Genomic DNA, 17,248 nt, shown 5'->3' with positions numbered 1-17,248 from the left:
AGCAGCTTAGTGCTAGCCAATGATGGACAAACTTAAAGATAAGGCCATGGCAACATCTACAGAGTAAACAGCCTAAACTTCCTGGGATAACTCTTTGGAAGCAATTAATTTCCAGGGCACAGAAAAAGTGCTTGGCTTCCAGTCCTGTCTTTCCTTTGTATCTTTTGTAAACAGCCATTTATTTAATGGAACTTTTCAACACCTTGTGTCAAAGAACATCACTCCAAGCTCTGTCCAGAACGACATTTTATTTTGGTTTCCATTCCCTTTGTGCTATGCTTCTAACAGAGGGTAGGAACACCTTCCTTACACCTTGTTCTAGGTAACCCAGACTTCCCACCTTTCTACTTCTGGGTTACCACAAGAAATTTGTAAGTGTTACAAAGCTGAAAGCTCAGAGCCGGAACACTGCAGAGTGGAAATACAAAATAAAGTTTCCAAATATGCTTTTGTTGACAGCAAATGGCAGCTTACTTCCACTAAAGAACTAGTCAAAAAAAAGTATCTACCTTAAGGAGTGATGCTACTCTATATCAGCATAAAATTGCACCCAGTCTAAGATGACATATATATGATGCCCAGTTTATCACTACAGATAAGGTGTTGGTTGTTGTGGGTTTGTTTTTTTTATCCAGAATTTCCTCTTGTTCTTTATGCAACCTGCAATCCAGATTTTATGTAAACTGGAAGTTCTGAGTGATGCAAACAATAATGACAGCACACAGCGCGAGGCTAAAGTTGTTCAGGTGCTCATTGTTGGATAGAATGGGTTGGTCCACACAGGTGTTGGCTCTTGGCCTTCCTACAACATATTGTTGACTCTCAGAGTGCACTGTGACAATTACACAACACTGATAATAAGTGTTCCCAGAGCCTTAGGACTGCAAGAACAAAAAGAAAAGTTCAATGTACAACTTTATGACAGTGTACAGGTATTGTCTGGTTTCCCCAGGAAGGAAAACTACTGTTTACTACCACACACTTAAAGTTGCAGGTAAAATAGAGAACAAAAAGCAGGGGCTGGGAAACCTGAGCCAGCCAGACAAACTCAGAAGGAAAACAAAACCTGCATCATGAACTTGGGGTGGAATGGGCTGGTCCAAAACAAGTGAATTGATGGATTGTTTCTCCCACTGTCTGCATCTCAAGACTGGCTGCCTTCCTGAGTGTAGACTAGAGCCCACAGCTTTTGATGCAAGGGTAACTACTTGTTTTGGTGATCTGACTTATGAAGTTGATCGGACTAGAACAGTCAGTCCCAGTCTTTGACAGAGCGGTTCAAAGTGAGCAAGAAAAACAAAACAAAAAAAATCCCCTCAGAATAATAAGAGACCTGAAACTTGTTTTCCTTACTCTGTGACTCAGATTACTAGCAGGAAAAGAGTTCTTCAATCAATAGAAGTGATTTTTCAATCAGCAGAGTAGACGTATAAGGCCAAAAGGGTTGAGAAACCCTTGTTCTTAACAAGAAGCCTGCGGGACTCTGCTCTGAAAGGCAGCCAGACTCCTTCTTCTCAGAGGTCTGCTGGAGGTGATGCTCTCAGATTGTTCCTCTGCTCACTTCCCAGGTACTTCAGCCTTGTCTCTTGGTTATTACGTGCCCTTGCTCCCATCCCTTCACCACCTCTCTGTAACCCAGGTATGCTGTTAAACACAACGCAACCCTCAACATGGTTAGCAACTTTCATGCTTTCCAATGGCTTGAAATGCTTCTGAGGCAATACACTGGGTCTCAGAGTCCTGGAGTTTTCTTTTCCCCAGAAATAGGTTGGACTCTTTCCAGTAGGCTCCTCCAGCTCATAATTCCCTGCTGAGGAACTGCTCTCAAAACTTCTCCTAGTGAGTGTGATGAAAAGTCTCTATCTCCTGACACAGTCCTATTGTAGATGGTGCAGAGATGTGCTCAGCTGAAATTACCCTCGTGTAGGGCAAAGAGAGGACAGAACCCGGCTGCTGTATCACTTCCCACAGCCCCAGGGATTCCCTGTGTGACTCCCAAAGCAGAACAGGCTCTGCAGGCTCCAGCCTCCCACACACACAGCTCACAGCCCCAGGACCACAGGCAGGTTACTGTTCTTTGGGATAACTACACAAATGTAAGCTAAGACACTCCTTGCCCCAAAACGCTTTATGTTAACAAGAAAAAAAACAAAAGATAAAGGGCTGGCCTTAACGAGTGCATACAGTTAATCCAAGAAGCTGGGCTTTCGTTGCGGAGCCGCTCCAAGCTTCCCGCTGATGCTGCTGTTGATTTTCTAACAGACCAGCAGAGTCATGGCACACCTGGATGTCTTGTGCTTCCCACAGGCTGCGTGTGCAGCCGGGGAATGCTTGGAGCTAGGCAACCTGGTCTTTGCGTTGGGATGAACAGTGGATGAATTTGTCGTCGGAGTGGTATTTTCATACCTATCAATTTATGCCACGCCACTAACTTCTTTTGAAGCAAGAGCAGTTGCACAGCTTTCTCGTCTTTGCTTTCCTGCTGCCCCATCCAGTTGTCCACCAGGAGGTCACATCCTCTCTCAGTTCTTTGCTTTGCAGCCTACTCCTGCTCATTTCAAAGGAGCTGCCAGTATTACATTCTTTTCATAGAACCCCGGGGAACTTCTAACCTCAAAATTAAGCAAAACAAAGCCCTTTGAATATTTTCCAATTAACCTGAGATTGACACTAACGTTTTTCTTTCAGTGCTCTCACTATTTGAACAATTGGATTTCTTCTAAATGCCCCAGCTGCCTGGCCTTTGGCAGCATCAAAGATTTAAGTAATTCTTTTCCCAGAGATCACTCTGGTTTTAAAACAGTGAGATCCTTTTCTGAAAAGTTCACATATAACATTGCTCTTCTAGGTTGTGTCATTTAGCAGCAGAGATCAGAGAAGCCTTGCAGCAGCACAAATCCAGGGAAGATATCAAAGAAGAGCCAGCACGGCACGTTTCTCATATACTAGCAATCAGGGCAAGCTAACATTGCTGAAAGCCTTTAGGGTTGCATTCTGCTCTCAGTCTCACAGGATAAAAATCCAGAAGAAGTCATGCTGTCATGACAGAGGGTTACTTCTGAATCTCCAGAGCCAACAGGGAGTGCAACTGCAATGCCATAAAAACACAAACACTTGTAATTCATGCAAAAGACTCGAGGTACAAGGCACGGTCCCAGTCGGGTACTTGCAGAAGCATGCCAGCCTCCAAGAGCCTGCAGGCACCATGGCCCACTAACCAAACTTCATTCGAGCTGATGGCAATGGTAGAACATGTGACCCAGCAATGCACACGCAAACTCTCACTCTGCTGGAAGTGCAGTTCTGCCAGCAAAGTCACAGCTGGATTCTGCACAACCCTAAACAAAGGGAGAAGTCTCCCAGCATGTAGTAAAATAGCAGCTCTATTGCAGATACAGTGCCTAGAGAACAACCACCACGTTAGAGGCAATGTGTTTATACCACGTATTGCCCACTGTCGCTTAGGTAAGGCCCATCTAAAAGTTCCCACATGGATTGCTAATGTGTCCCAACTGTGAAATGGGGAATTTCTGAGTGTTTTCTATCTGTAATCCTTCAAACACCCCTCTTGAAGAAGGCAAAATTGTCACCCGTGCTTTATAGATATGAAAACTGAGTAAAAGAGCCAAGCATACTTGTTCACCCTCCCTTCTTTCTAAACCACAAACAACAATAATCTTTCTCACCAGCTATTGGAACCAAAAGTCTCTGCTGGAAAAAGGGAAGCTGACCCTTGCCTTGAACCAAGTAGCTGCAGGGTAGAAGCCTGAAGCCCATGCAGTGCCTTCCATGGCTTTACCTTGAGATCTTTTCCTCCAGCACACCTCTGGGGTCCTTGCTGGCACTCAAGAAAACACGCTGCGCTCTGTATACTCAAGGAGTTCACCTTCAATAAATAATCCAAGCAAAGGGAGCCAGTGCTGGCACAGTTGCACGGGTTGCTGCAGGGAGAGTTTGCAGCAATGTCAAACTCACCTTTGCTGGTGGCTGCCGCCACTTGCTGGGAAGGAATCCAGCCCCCAAAGGGGAACACTTAGGAATATCAAGAGCCAAGAGCAATTTCACCCCCATTAACTAGTATCAAATATAAAGGACACATTCCAGTACATAGCAAGCAGTCATTACCTCCTTGAAAGGCAGTTAAGAAAGATCTGGGTTTTAGGACCCTTCAATGATAAAATGGAAACAGATAGAATGACTTTATTTTTCCAGAATGATTGCAGGATACAATCAGTAGCACCAGTAGCACTCAGAAATCTGCCTGGAAGAGTCCTAGGTCAGAGACACATTGCTGTCTCTCTGGACTGGGGCAATGAGACCCAGGGGCAGTTCTGTCCAGGATGTTAGGCAAAACGGCCATTTGCACCCCTTCTTGACTTTAAAAACATAAGCTGTGTTCATTCTCCCTGTCCTGAGAAAACAATAGGTGACAGGTCATTCTGAAAGAAGGGCAGATGCAGGATTAAGTAATAAGTCATCAAAGTGCTGCTGAAACTCCCCAAAGTAGCCATTGTGCAGTAGTTCTGCACAATGAAGCAGAACTACAGCAGCTTTCAGGTCCAGCCCCCTTGGGGTACTCATCTCATGCAGCTCACAGCATACTTGTTTGCTTTGGGTCAAGGTACCAGCCTGAAACCCATCTGCAAAATGCTGTTTAAACCACAGTTGCACTACAAAAGGCTTCCGCAGCAAAAGTGATCCTTCCCAACACCAAATGTGAGAGGATGAGAGAGAAGATGCAGTCACCTCAAGGCCTTGCCTTTCAGAAAGGTGGTAATAGGAACACGAATCATAGTAAGGGTGATGGTGAGGATCAAGAACAGTGACAGCTTGTATGGAAACATTGAGATTCCAGCTTGGTTAGCCCAGAGCTGACGGCAAAGATCAGATTCATCCAGTGACTCCCCAGGCCCTCCATGGCCAGCAGCTGTGCCACACCACTGGAACCAGCCCCATGCCAGCACACAGCCTGCCTTCCTTGGGGCTGGTCAGGGAAAAAAGCTGGTGGAAGGGACACGTGAGCATGGTGGGTGCTCACAGAGCACAGACAAGAGACCAAGAAAAATGCCGGCTGACTTTGTACTCCTACAGATGCTCTGCATGGCCTTTTGCAAAACATCTGCCTTCCCCTACTGCATTCTCTCTTCCCTGAAGTCATTTGTTCCTCTACCTAGAAAAAACAGAAGTATTTCCCTCTCTTCTATGAGTCAAATACATCAAAGCATAAAAGGAAATCATATACCTAGAGGAAGAGACAGTTTCTCCCTTAATTTCACCACCACAAGCTCCTGGTGCAGTGTTGAAGTGTGAGCGTTCTGACAAAACCTGGATCAGAAACCAACTCCGCTGCTAAATAAGTGCTAGTAGCAGTAGGTAAACAGCCCTTCATTCCATCCTACTCCCTGAAAGGCTGAGCATGCCAGAAAAGACAGCACAGACTCTCCAGAGCAGTAAATAACCACGTAGGCAAAGCAAACAAACATGTGAAGCTCCATATGGCAGAAAGCCTCTCTTTGGAAGGAGGGGTTGAAAACAGTTTTGTCAGAAAGTAGGAAGTTTTCTCCCCTCCCCTTCTCCCCACTTCCCCAGCCCTTCCTCCCCTTGTTTACTTTGCTTCCCTGATTCTAACCAACTAAGAGAAAATCTAGTATTTGTGGAGCTGGGCTCTTTCTGTTCAACTCTGGCTGTGCCCACAGCCCACATACCGGCTTAGTAAAATTTGCCCAGTCTGACAAAGTGGTTTCTCTAGCTTGAAATAAAACCATAGTGATTTTTACACTACTAAAATGACTGGCTCCTGATGGGACTAGCAATTATCTACGAATTCCAAAGAAAGAGCATGTTGCATGGCACAGCACCATGCCTGGGGATGCAGGGGCTTTCTGTGCTCTTTGTGCCGGCTCTTCAGCCTCTTGAAATAGTAAAAATAAAATAAAATCTCACAGAGCATAACTCTGAGAATTTTTACCTGTCATATGCATAGGGTTGGAGGGAGCTTGCTGTTACTCTCAGGTCAAAGAAGCAGCAGCATTCAAACTCAGAGAAAATCTCTTGCCAGAACACCAGCTATGAGGGTCCTTGCAGAAGGTGAGTGCTTGCTGTAGTCCCCACCCACAACAGGGCATCTGTGCCACTTTCTTTACGGGACACACTCGCTTGTAATAGACCCAGAGATTAGAGGAAGGCAGCTGGCTGACTTATGTTTGATTTAGGAGGAGCGGTTGCTTTGGGACCAAACAGCCAGCTCTTATCAGAGAGGGTCTGGGGCCTGCAATTCCATTATCTGGTATCAGGAAGTCTCCTTGGGCAGGGGCTGTGAGAACAGATGCTGACTTCAGCCGGGCAGCACGGAAACAAACCTCAGCACAAGAGGCAGAAATGTCATGAAATAAGAGTTGCTTGGGAAAGGAAACAAGGAGAAACCAACTCTGAAATCTTGATGCTTCTAGGAGATGTGCAGAGGGATAACTGAGCAGCCTGAGCCATAGCCAGCACAGGGTTGCACGAGGGCAAGCTGAGGGTCTGAGTGTGGCCTGCAGCCTGGGCCAGCTGGAGAAGGAGCAGCAACACCTCTTCTGCACTGAGGGAGCTTCCAGGGTGGCAAGCAAAACCTGTCAGCACCGGCCATGCTGCTGCTTTCTGTTTGTCGGCTCGCTGAGGTCTGGCAGACGCTCACCCTTTGCCATCTGCCTGCACTGCACCAAGGGCCCCTCAGTCCTGCTCGGGGTGAGACAGGCGCAGGGAAGGTAGGTGGCAAGCCTCTTCGGACTGAACATGTTGGAAGAAAAGTTTGCCTCGGACTGAGCCTCTGTCTGGGATTAATTCAGCTCAAATTTGTAGTCACCGCAGGCAGCAGGGAAGCTGCAGTAGCTATTAGAAGATGAGCCAAAGAAGTAAAAGCAATCAGGGACAAAGAGCTGCCCTTGCCCTCTCCTAAAAACAGAAAGGAGGCAGAGGGATACAAATTAAAAGCAAGCACTGGTCACTAGCAGTAGCCAGGCCCCGTGGGCTGGCTAGCAGCGGGACAGCCACACTGGCCAAAGGCCCTGGCACAGGGTGCGTGGCACACCCAGCCCTGCAGCCTCAGCCCAGAGCTGCCTGCGGGCCCTTGGGGCTGGGAGCCTGTAGGCTGTAATGAGGGCGAGGAGGGAGAGCAGTCCTGCCCCAGCTCCCCGCTGCTGCTCTGATGCAGGGGGCAGGGGGAAGCAGCTGGATTGTTTCATCCTGCCATTGCTGCTGGCCAGGTCCTGGCATGGGTCTGTTTTTGGCTGGGGGACCTGAGCAGCCAAGAAACCCGGAAAGAGAAAACTGCAGAATAAAACGAGGCCACTGCATGGAGGAGACAAAGAAAATGCACCGAGATGGGGCAGCACCCAGGAACAGCACTCAAGATGATGGACATCCTCACTCCCTTGCACATGTGCCAACGTCAGAGCCTCAGGGCGATTCTCCACCTGAAGGATGGAGGTGGTGTTTCTGCCGTGCCCCTGCGATCCCTACCCACATGCCATCGCCTGCTCGGACAGGAGGTGGCAGCAGATGGCTGCCTATAGCGCCCAGAGGGCCCAGGAGCAGCTCCCGGAGACACCCAGGTACTCCGGGTCCGGGCATGGGGCAGGGGGTGCTCCCCGAGAGCAGCTCTCCTCCCCAGGGCTCGCTGTAGCCATCCTTGCCCCGCTGGCTCTGTAGCCCCCATCTAATGTCACACACACAACACAGTACGAAGTGCCTTGCCACAAATGTAGATGTTTAAAAAATCAGCTCAAAAGAGCAAAAAACAGATGGCAGCTGCTAGGAAACTCTGATTATTATTGATTAATGCAGGAGTATGGTTGGCAACAGGAGATACTGGGAGCAGCAGAAACCAATGCAGAAGTTACCAGTGGAAGAGGACAACACTCAGAGTGAAAGCAGAGGACAGAGGCGTGCTGCCCAGGGCCTCTCACAGCAATCAGGAATCACAGAATCATAGAATTAGCTAAGTTGGAAAAGACCTACAAGATCATCCAGTCCAACCATCCACCTACCACCAATAACCCCACTAAGACCATATCTCTCAACACTATATCTAAATGTTTCTTGAACACCTCCAGGGAATCATGCTCAGATAACACTATGATCTGCAAATGTTTGTCCCATACACCACCTGTCAGCCTTCACCAGAATAAAACTTCTTCTGAATTTCCAAAAATATTAACTTTAATTATTTTCCAAGGCCTCAACATTTCTGTTTCCATCTGCCACCTTAGGAAAAAAAAATCAACGGGCAATCAGATCAGACCAACTGAAAGAAGAAGTAGTCCCAGAAATCCGCTCCCCCTGGATTCCTAGGGCAACTTTCTTCTAACACCTGAAGAACAGTTGGATTTCAGTGTTCTTCAATCACCTCTCTAGAGCTGCAGAGGAAATATCAGGGATGGGTACCAGCACTCTGAAACAGCGATGTGAAGCAGCATGGACACCAGCAAGGGGCACGGACTAGTATAACACTAGCCAGACACCAGCTTGACCCCAGCCTTTCATTCTGCTTCTGCTGTCTCATGCCTGGCTCACTCCAGCCTCTGTCCTCATTCAGATGCCTGTTTCACAGAAGTCATCGTCCAGGCAGTGCACTACAAGCTTAGTTTGCTCCTGTAGCACCAAATGAAACTTGATCTTTTGGGGAACGCAGCTGTGACTTTTGAAGTTGCTCCTTCAACCATCCCTTTTTATTTCTGTGTGCTTGACCTTACCTCTCACATAATATCTGACCTTCCAACAGAAGAGATTCACACGGCTGTCTGTCAGAAATGCCAGAAACCAGAGAGCAGCTTCCATATACTCATCTCAGACAAAAACAGACCTACTTTCTAGGAGAGAACTGTAAGAAACAAGATGGATCCTAGAAAGCAGTACTGACTGAAAACTCAAAAAGTCACTAACGCTCTCCCTAACATCCTAAGATGATCACCTGCATTCACCGCCTGGTCAGTTTTTAAAAATGTCCAGCATGAAAAATTGCATAATCTTGTTCAGAAATTGATTAAATGTTAACTCCTCTTACTCTCAGGAAACACTATTCTCTTGTCTAGTCTCAACCACATTTTCTGTTTCAGGGTTGGACAAAGACTTTTGGCCCTATCCACACGCAATGTAAATGTTTCTCTTTTCAGCATCTGTGTATATTTTTTGAAGACTATTCATAGTTCCCTGGCTCTTCACCTGCAGAAGAACCCTTAGAAGTTAGAGACAACTTCATGTAACAGCAACTCAGATCTGTTCAACTTCATTGACTTTCTTAGAACATTTCAAGTATTGCAAATAAGAGGAAGCAGATCTCCAGTCATCCTGCTCTTTAGAAGTAACAGAAGCCACATAACCCAAAAGTGTGGTTTGCTTTTTTTTTTTTTTTTAAAACCAGATATACAATCTATTTATTGAAGACGGTATCAGAGTGGAAGATGTAGACTTGCCTGCTTTACAGGTTACTATGGAGACATCCTTTCCTTCATTAATCTGTAAACAGACGGCATTACACAGAAGTGAGAAGTTCTTATTTTTGGCCATTCAAAAATTGCCCATGATCAGAGTGCTTCACATGCTATGAACTAACACACATCTCTGGTGAATTGTTTTGTTTCATCCCGAGTTTGGCCAAGGGAAACTAGGCTGACCAAGAGATGAAGGTCAAAGATACACATTATATAGTTCTTCTGAAGTCTCGTCAGAGAACTGATGGCTTCCCTTCCTGCTGAGTTCCCAAAAAACTTTGATCTCTGTCCCCAAAACAACACAGAAAAATCCCATCAGGCATGCATAATCACGGACTCTTCTCCTCAAGCATGTTTCTAAGGAATCATTGTAAGTTACTTTGCACTGTGTCAGAACAGGACAACCAGTAATACCAAACAGTTGATATCAATAGCACTGTCTATTGATTCCCAGCAGCCTTTAGGTCACATCAACTTTTTTTTTTTCCTTTTAGATAAATACAAGTAACTGGCAGCCTATAACCTCTTCTATGGTCAATACTACAGGAACACCATGACATATGATCTGTGCATCTCTGAAAATTTCAGTCTTTTTATTTCACCAACACTCTCTAAATGCCCAAGGTGTAGCACCTGTTAACTTTGGACCTTACTACTTCTTCCTCTGCACCAACTTCTCGATCACTCACTATAGTTTGCAGAAACTACAGGAATTGTCATCTATTTCTATTGCCTTTGCTACGCATATTCCTGTAAAGTTTTCCTAGAGATAAGAAGTAGAAATAGGTCAGTAAAAGCTACAGTAATAGGTTAGAATACAAACTGAATGAGAAACAGATAGCGAAAGTTCAGTAAGACATAAGTAGAAGCACAAGTTAACACACTATGAAGGTGGCTCTGGAACAAAACATTGGCTTAATCAACCAAGATCCAAATTGCAAGCCACATACCTAGCAGCCTTGATTGATTCTCTCCTTTTGGAGAGATGGACACAAACAGGGCCACCAATTAACCAGGTATCACCCCGTCACAGGAGCACAAAGCTGAGGCATTTTTGGTCTTCAGAAATGCTAAACCCATCAAGCTGACCACCACTGACAGGAAAAGGAGGTTTCCATTGGATACCGTATGTCTGCAAACCCCTCGCTTTTCAAAGCAGAAACAGCAAGTGGGGCAGGGATCTGAGTCAACTGAAATGAACTCTGCCAGACTGAATCCACAAGCATTTGAGGAGCTGAGAGCTGTAGGTATTTCCCCAGCGCACAGTGATATCAGTGCCAACAAAACCTTGTGCAAAGCCTCACAGACTTTGCCTGTCCTCATCACAGGGCACCAAAGCACAGGAGCAGAAAGAGTCCAGCCCAGACAGCTAGCAGCCTCTGATGATAGGGCCTGAGGATATAGGTTAAACACATAGGAATGCCTCTGCACAAAATAATCCTACCTTCTTCCCTCTCAAGATGCAGAGAGTTTCTGCTCAGTTATTTACTCTGTAAAACCACAGTTATTCCGATGAATTTTTTCTTACATGGAAATGTGGATGATTACCAGAAAAACAAATAATTGGGATGGAGCCCAGTTGGATATCACCAAGGGAACTAAATGAATATGCCTTGTGGAGGAGGAGAAGAGAGAGTTACACAGTTAGGAACTGTTAGGAACTGTCTGTTGTCACATTTAGGCTAAACATGACAAGCATGAGCTGCTTGTTGTCCTGCTACCAAGCCCAAACTAACCACTCACAGTCAGGAAAAAATTGACATCCAGGTTTTCTCAGGAAAGAGGTTTAAGCATATGACTCAGGAAGTTACTTGGGTATACCTCTTTTCCTTCCCACATTCGTCTAAGTAAGTAAACACACATGCTTATTCTTTTTTTTTTTTTTTTTTAATTCCATCATATTTTTCAGAATTTAAACCTGGGCTAAAATAATTTCTTGAACTGCATTTTTATCTCCTTGGATTAAATCTGGATTAGTCACCTCCTGAGGGAGATGAGATGCATCTTGGTATACTCTGTTCTCACAGTGGAGTCTACCCTCATTCTCACAGGCCACAGTAAGCAAACACTGCAGCAGCCTAGAGCTCAGAAATGAGACCCTCCTTGGCCAATCCTTATGTTCTTAATTTAACTAAGCAAAGCAGATGAAGGTGAAGACAGGATGAATGCGTCTATTTTCTGTCTCCATGTAAAGACAGTTAGTTTCCTCCATATGAGCGCACATGAAATATTTTGGCCATCTGGAGCTGAGAAAGGACCAAAATCTACCTCATCTGCTGGCTGTTCCAGGTCTTTGCCCTATCTACAATTCCCTGAGAAGAAACTTCATTACCCAACAGCTTACTTCCATCTTTCTCACAAGTTTCCCTATAGCTGCCCCCTTCTCACAGTGCTAAAGTATTATAGGTCAGGACTTCAAAAACATTCCCCAAATGGTTTTGTGAATATTAGAAACATTGACAGCCAGAGTTCAAGGTCAGTAAAATACAGACTCCTAGGTCTTAACTCTGCCAGGAAGAATAGAGGAGGGTAATAAGGAAAGACGCAGCTACATTCAACAGGCACATTATTCTTACTTAAAGGTAATACTGCCAGGAAGCACTTTGAGATGCTGCAGTCACTCATAGCTTCAACCATACAGGATTGAATCTTCCAGGATGGAAAAGTAGCCTGTGATCTGCTGCCACAGTCCCCTCCAACATCTCAGGTCTTAAGGTTGCTGGTATCACACTCCTGAGCTACCAACACTACTTTATCTCCAGCTCTTCCCAACACTTAGACACTGGCCAACACTGAGATAACTTCCACTCATTAGAAATTGTCATAGAAGCCTCTACGAAAAAGCAGGTGTTAAGATCAAATGCACCTGATCACTTTTCTCTGATCTCAGCCCAGAAGCTTAACTCTAGGATTCTTCATGCATCAAAGGCTCAGGACACCACGCACAAATCAGTGGTTTTGCAGGTAACAAATAACACGAGCATGCATGAGAAGAACAGATGCTTGTGGTCCTCAGGGTGGGATTGACCAAAGAGAGCTATGAACTTCAAGATGTGACTCAGATGCCCATGCCCCTGCTGGCCCATAGTGATAAATTTCTTGCCTCAATTCCAATTTGCCTCAGATACAGATTGCATCTTTTTCACTAATGCCAAAGCCCTGAGAGCCTCAGGGAAGAAGAGCTGAGGACATCCATCAGAGCCGACAGTGAGAAAACACCGTGAATTATTCATAACACTCAAATAGCAAAATTAAAATTAAACTACCTTACACGACAATGGGAGATATGCTAACACTGAAGAAATTCCAGGGCTGCCTTCACGCGCTGTACAGTGAGCTGTAGCTGGAATGAAATACTTAGTGGATAAAAGCATTGTCTCTTTTCTCTGTGGATGGATAGATTTCTTGTTTTGCCTACATTTATACCAAATCTTTACATAACTGTTGGCTTCATACCCGAGGCTATCCTCCTGAATCAAAATCTCTCCCACATTGGTAACAGAAAGATAGACCGCTTTTGGCTTCTTAACTTGTTAATTATGAACACACTCTTGTTTGATTCTCCTTGTCCCTTTCTCCCTGTGCGATACCTGCCTTGGGAAGTACATGGCTTTTGCATCAGTGTTCAAGTCAGTTTTCTGCACTTGCTTAGAAGGCTGTCAGGGCTAGTTTTCGAGGTATGGCCTCCTTTGATAGCTCCCAACAAGCTCTGCTAGAAGACAGCCAGTTCCTGAAATGTATTACACTCACTTGTTTTTTAGGGTTCTCCACTCTGCAAGGACTGACAGTGTGGTAAAGAGAGGCACTCCAGACTGGATTTAATGCCACCATATGCTAGACAGAATGAGAACCCATACTGCAGGAGAGCAGCCGGTACATTTCCACGTTAACAGAAGCCTGATTGCAAATTACATTTAGTCTCAACAGCTCAGTTCACTGCACACAGATGCCATGGGGGACTGTAAAGTTAGCAAGATGTGGGGGAGTATGGCTGAATTTTTTAAAAAGAGCCTTGGCTGGTAGGATGCCACAGACATTTGGAGCTGATGCCATGGAAGAAAGCTGCTGCTGCATTTGTTCTGCCAGAAATAAATAATAAGAGTAATGTCATGAGCTGTTAGTCAAATTACAAATTCTTGCTAGGCTGGTGATTATACAAACAGCAGTATCGGCACCATCAAATGCTGCTTTTATACCTTGACAGCCAGAACATAAAGAGTGTTGAAGAAGAGGCATTCTCTCTTTCAAAACAGTTCAGCACAACACGAGATGGATTTCCAGTTGGGGCGTGCCACATCTCCCTGGGCTGGCTGCAAAGCGCACCTTTCAGCCCCTAGAACAGACTTCGTGTAACCAGAGGCGTGATGAGACTACATAGCTTGGGCAGATTTTTGTCTCAGCTCATGGATCTGCTCAGAGCAGGTGAATGGTGAGAGCTGTGGCCTCCGCCCAGGGCCCATATCACAAAGATACACAGGTCAGCTCATCCGACTGGGCCTTTTGATGAGAAGGCTGAACAGTGTGGCCAGGGTCTTGTTACTGATCTGAGCTCCTGGGGCACAGGAGCAGGGCAATGTAAACATGCCCAGCAATGTATTACTGGATTGGTACAGAGGATTTCACTCTCCAGAGCTAGCAGGACAGCACCAGTGCACAGATAATCTGAGCATTTTCAAATATGAAATGAAACCATAGGTGCGTAAGTCCCATTTGTAAACACAGACCCCGTGCTGCAGGATAAATGCTCTGCTCTGTGTGAAAAGGGTGAGATCTCTTCATTTCTCCTCTGTCTTTCTCAAAGGAAAACATCGCACAGTTCAGCTGCTTAGATCAGTGCTGCTAAGTGAAGCAGACAATCTCTCAAGGCCCCTTGTCCAGTGTGACATCTCTATGAGGAATTCCAACATTCCTGAAGAATAAGGAAAAGCTTTCCCCACCCCCACCGTACAGCCAGCCTGCAAAATTCACTGTTACTGAAGGTCACTAAGTCAAACACTGCAGCTGGGTCATTTTATAGCCATTAATAATCGCTGTAGCTTGGAGAATGAAGATAAAAGTGATCTAAATCCCACTCTCCAGGACACCAGCCAATCTTCACCAGGGTCACGAAGGAATTGCTCCCACACACATTGCATAAGGGATTGCACTGTCCACCAGGTGTACGCAGGGGTTCCTTTCTCCTCATCACATGTCACCAGAAACAGACAGGAGCATGCCCCGTGCCACGCTTCTGTAGTTTCACAGATGAGTGACCACCAGCCAGGGCTCCAGGTTGCTCAGAGATGAAGGTGTTCACACAGTTTCCTAGAACTTAGTATATCAGTGAGGTGGAAATAGCTCCCATGTGCTGTGAGCTGCCTGATACAGTTCCAGGAATAAAGCACTGTGGCTCAGCAGCCTCCTGGGGCTCTGGCTTTACATTTCTGGGCAATAACTTCACTGCTAGGCAAAAGGCATTTTTCAGACTCTCCCTTAAAGCACATTCCCAGGGATCAAGCATCCAAATGGAGACAGAAAGAGAGGAGCCAGCTTCCCAGGAGGTCTCTTAGTAAAGAGACCCCACACTGCAGGGGGGAAATAGTGCCCCCAACAAAAAACTGGTTTAAGGAGGAGCTTGGGATTTCATGCAGTAAGTAGAGAAGCACTCACCAGGGGCAGGATGGGCACTACAGGCAGACTGGCAGACTTCTCTATGTCCAGGGCACTAGGTGGTTTTAATAGGGAACAAGGATAGTCTACACTGGGACACTAAACACCAAGCTTCCCCAGGGAAGGCCTTTTTCCCCACTCACAAAGCATTCTAAGTACATTAGTCACTTGTCTAGGGATGATCAAGGACCAGGACAAAGCTCCCAGCAAGACCTTAACCCCACAGTGCACAAGCAGTGAGACAGAGTACATATATCTTCTGTGATGCCCAGACGTTCTCATGCAAAGTCCCAGAACAAAACACAGCAATGGACATTGTGGGAAGAAGGCCAAGTGCCCTGAGTTGTTTGAATGGTCAGCTAGAAGCTTTACACGGGAAGAAAACGTTCTGGAACAGGTAGTGGCTGAGTTGGCCAGTAATGAGCCACAGAACTGGTGGCCTCCTGGGTGCTGCAAACTAAACCACACAGCAGATATGAAAGTGACACCTGGTTCCCACCTGGAGCTAAATGTCCTCACTAATGTTGTTCTGTGCTTCCAGGTATCTATGCTTCACCCTATGAAAGCAAAGAAGCTCTGCGTTTTAATGCAGCTCTTGCTTTCAATTTTCCACTTTTTTGTGTTAAATAAGTTGGTGGGGATTGGGTTTTCTCAGATTTCCTTATGAGGCAGTTGGCTCCTTTCTAACATGGATGGTTTTGTTGTGCTCATATAGCACCCCATTTTTTGTGCGGAGCAAGCCAAGAACAAGAATGATGCCAACACTACATGGGTGCAATACCAAGTTTAGTGGTCAGCTCTCACCAGCTCTTTGAGTCAGTCACACCACAGTGCTCAGGCATAATCACAGCTTTCAGAACTCCAGTAAGACATTGAGAAGAAATATCACCCTGAAGAATGCTAGCATTTCCAAGAGCAAGGCCCTGTCCTGAATTCCAGAGGCATGAGTGGAAGGTAAGTGGATTCCTGAATCTTTTAAAAGAATTTTTGCTCCAAGTAAAGTTCTGAAGTTGTAATGAACTATCTCAGAGACGGTACAAGATTGACTGATGGGTGTTATTTTTTTTCTTGTTCTTTTGGTTTTCAAGACTATTATCAGAACAAAAAGGGAGGGGAGTGGAATCTACTAGCGTAGCCTGCAGCGTGGAGATCTCCTTTGGTATATCTTATCAGTGAAAAATGAAACTAAGAAGTCTAATGCAAGCCTCCAAAAATGGAAGTTCTCATATTGATGGAATCCATGGTTATTTCCTGCAGGGAGCCATTCTTCCTCTTCCCAGTCCCATTCATCAGCCTCACCTACACTGTCATCACTCTTCCTTGGTCTTCTCCTGCACAAGACTTTCCTTAAAATGTGACTCATTCCAGTTACTTTTGTAGGTTTGGTCTGAATACTCAAACCAGACAGAGGTGCCACTGACCCTGGAGGCTCATCTGTTCATACTGATACCAGCAGCAGAGTGCTTACTTGTTTCTGTAAGAAGGAGCCTGCAGAAGGACTCTCCCTAGATCCCTAGAGTTAGAAAAAATGTGTCTATTATACAAGGCATTGTTGTGTTTGTTTTTTGTTTTTGTAACATCTACTAGAAAAATGAGAACTGTGTAGCCTACATTCAGTTTTTCCAAGCAAGATGTTAAGATATAAATTTTCTACGCTTTGGAACAAGGCTCTGAAATCTAACTCTAGTGCTGTGGTTGTGAGTATCTGCCAGGTCTTAGCCACATCCATCTGACTGACACATCCCTGGCCCCACAATAACCCCACTTCAGTTGGCAGAAACAACACCAAAGGCAGACCTGCTCAGCCTCACCCATATTCCCATCTCAGCAGGGCAAGTCTCTGGAGGATCTGCTGGAAAATTGTTTTATTATTATTTTATTTGGGAGAGAGATTATTTTATTTGAGAGATTTCTAATTTGACAATACACAGGTTCCCGTACGCATGCGACACAAGGCACCAGCTTAACACCATGGGGACCACGTGAAATCCTTTCATCCTCTGAAGTTCAAGATGTTGCTCTAAAGTATGGAACTTGAAGAGAACAGTTAAGCTTATTTTTGCCATTAGCAAACAATTCTCAATCTGTTTTTCCAAAATCGCTGAACCAGTGGTTCAGGAGTCATCTCA

Source organism: Numida meleagris, chromosome 4 (assembly GCF_002078875.1).
Source record: "Numida meleagris isolate 19003 breed g44 Domestic line chromosome 4, NumMel1.0, whole genome shotgun sequence".
NCBI classification, from domain to species: domain Eukaryota; kingdom Metazoa; phylum Chordata; class Aves; order Galliformes; family Numididae; genus Numida; species Numida meleagris.
This window is presented reverse-complemented; position numbering follows the sequence as displayed.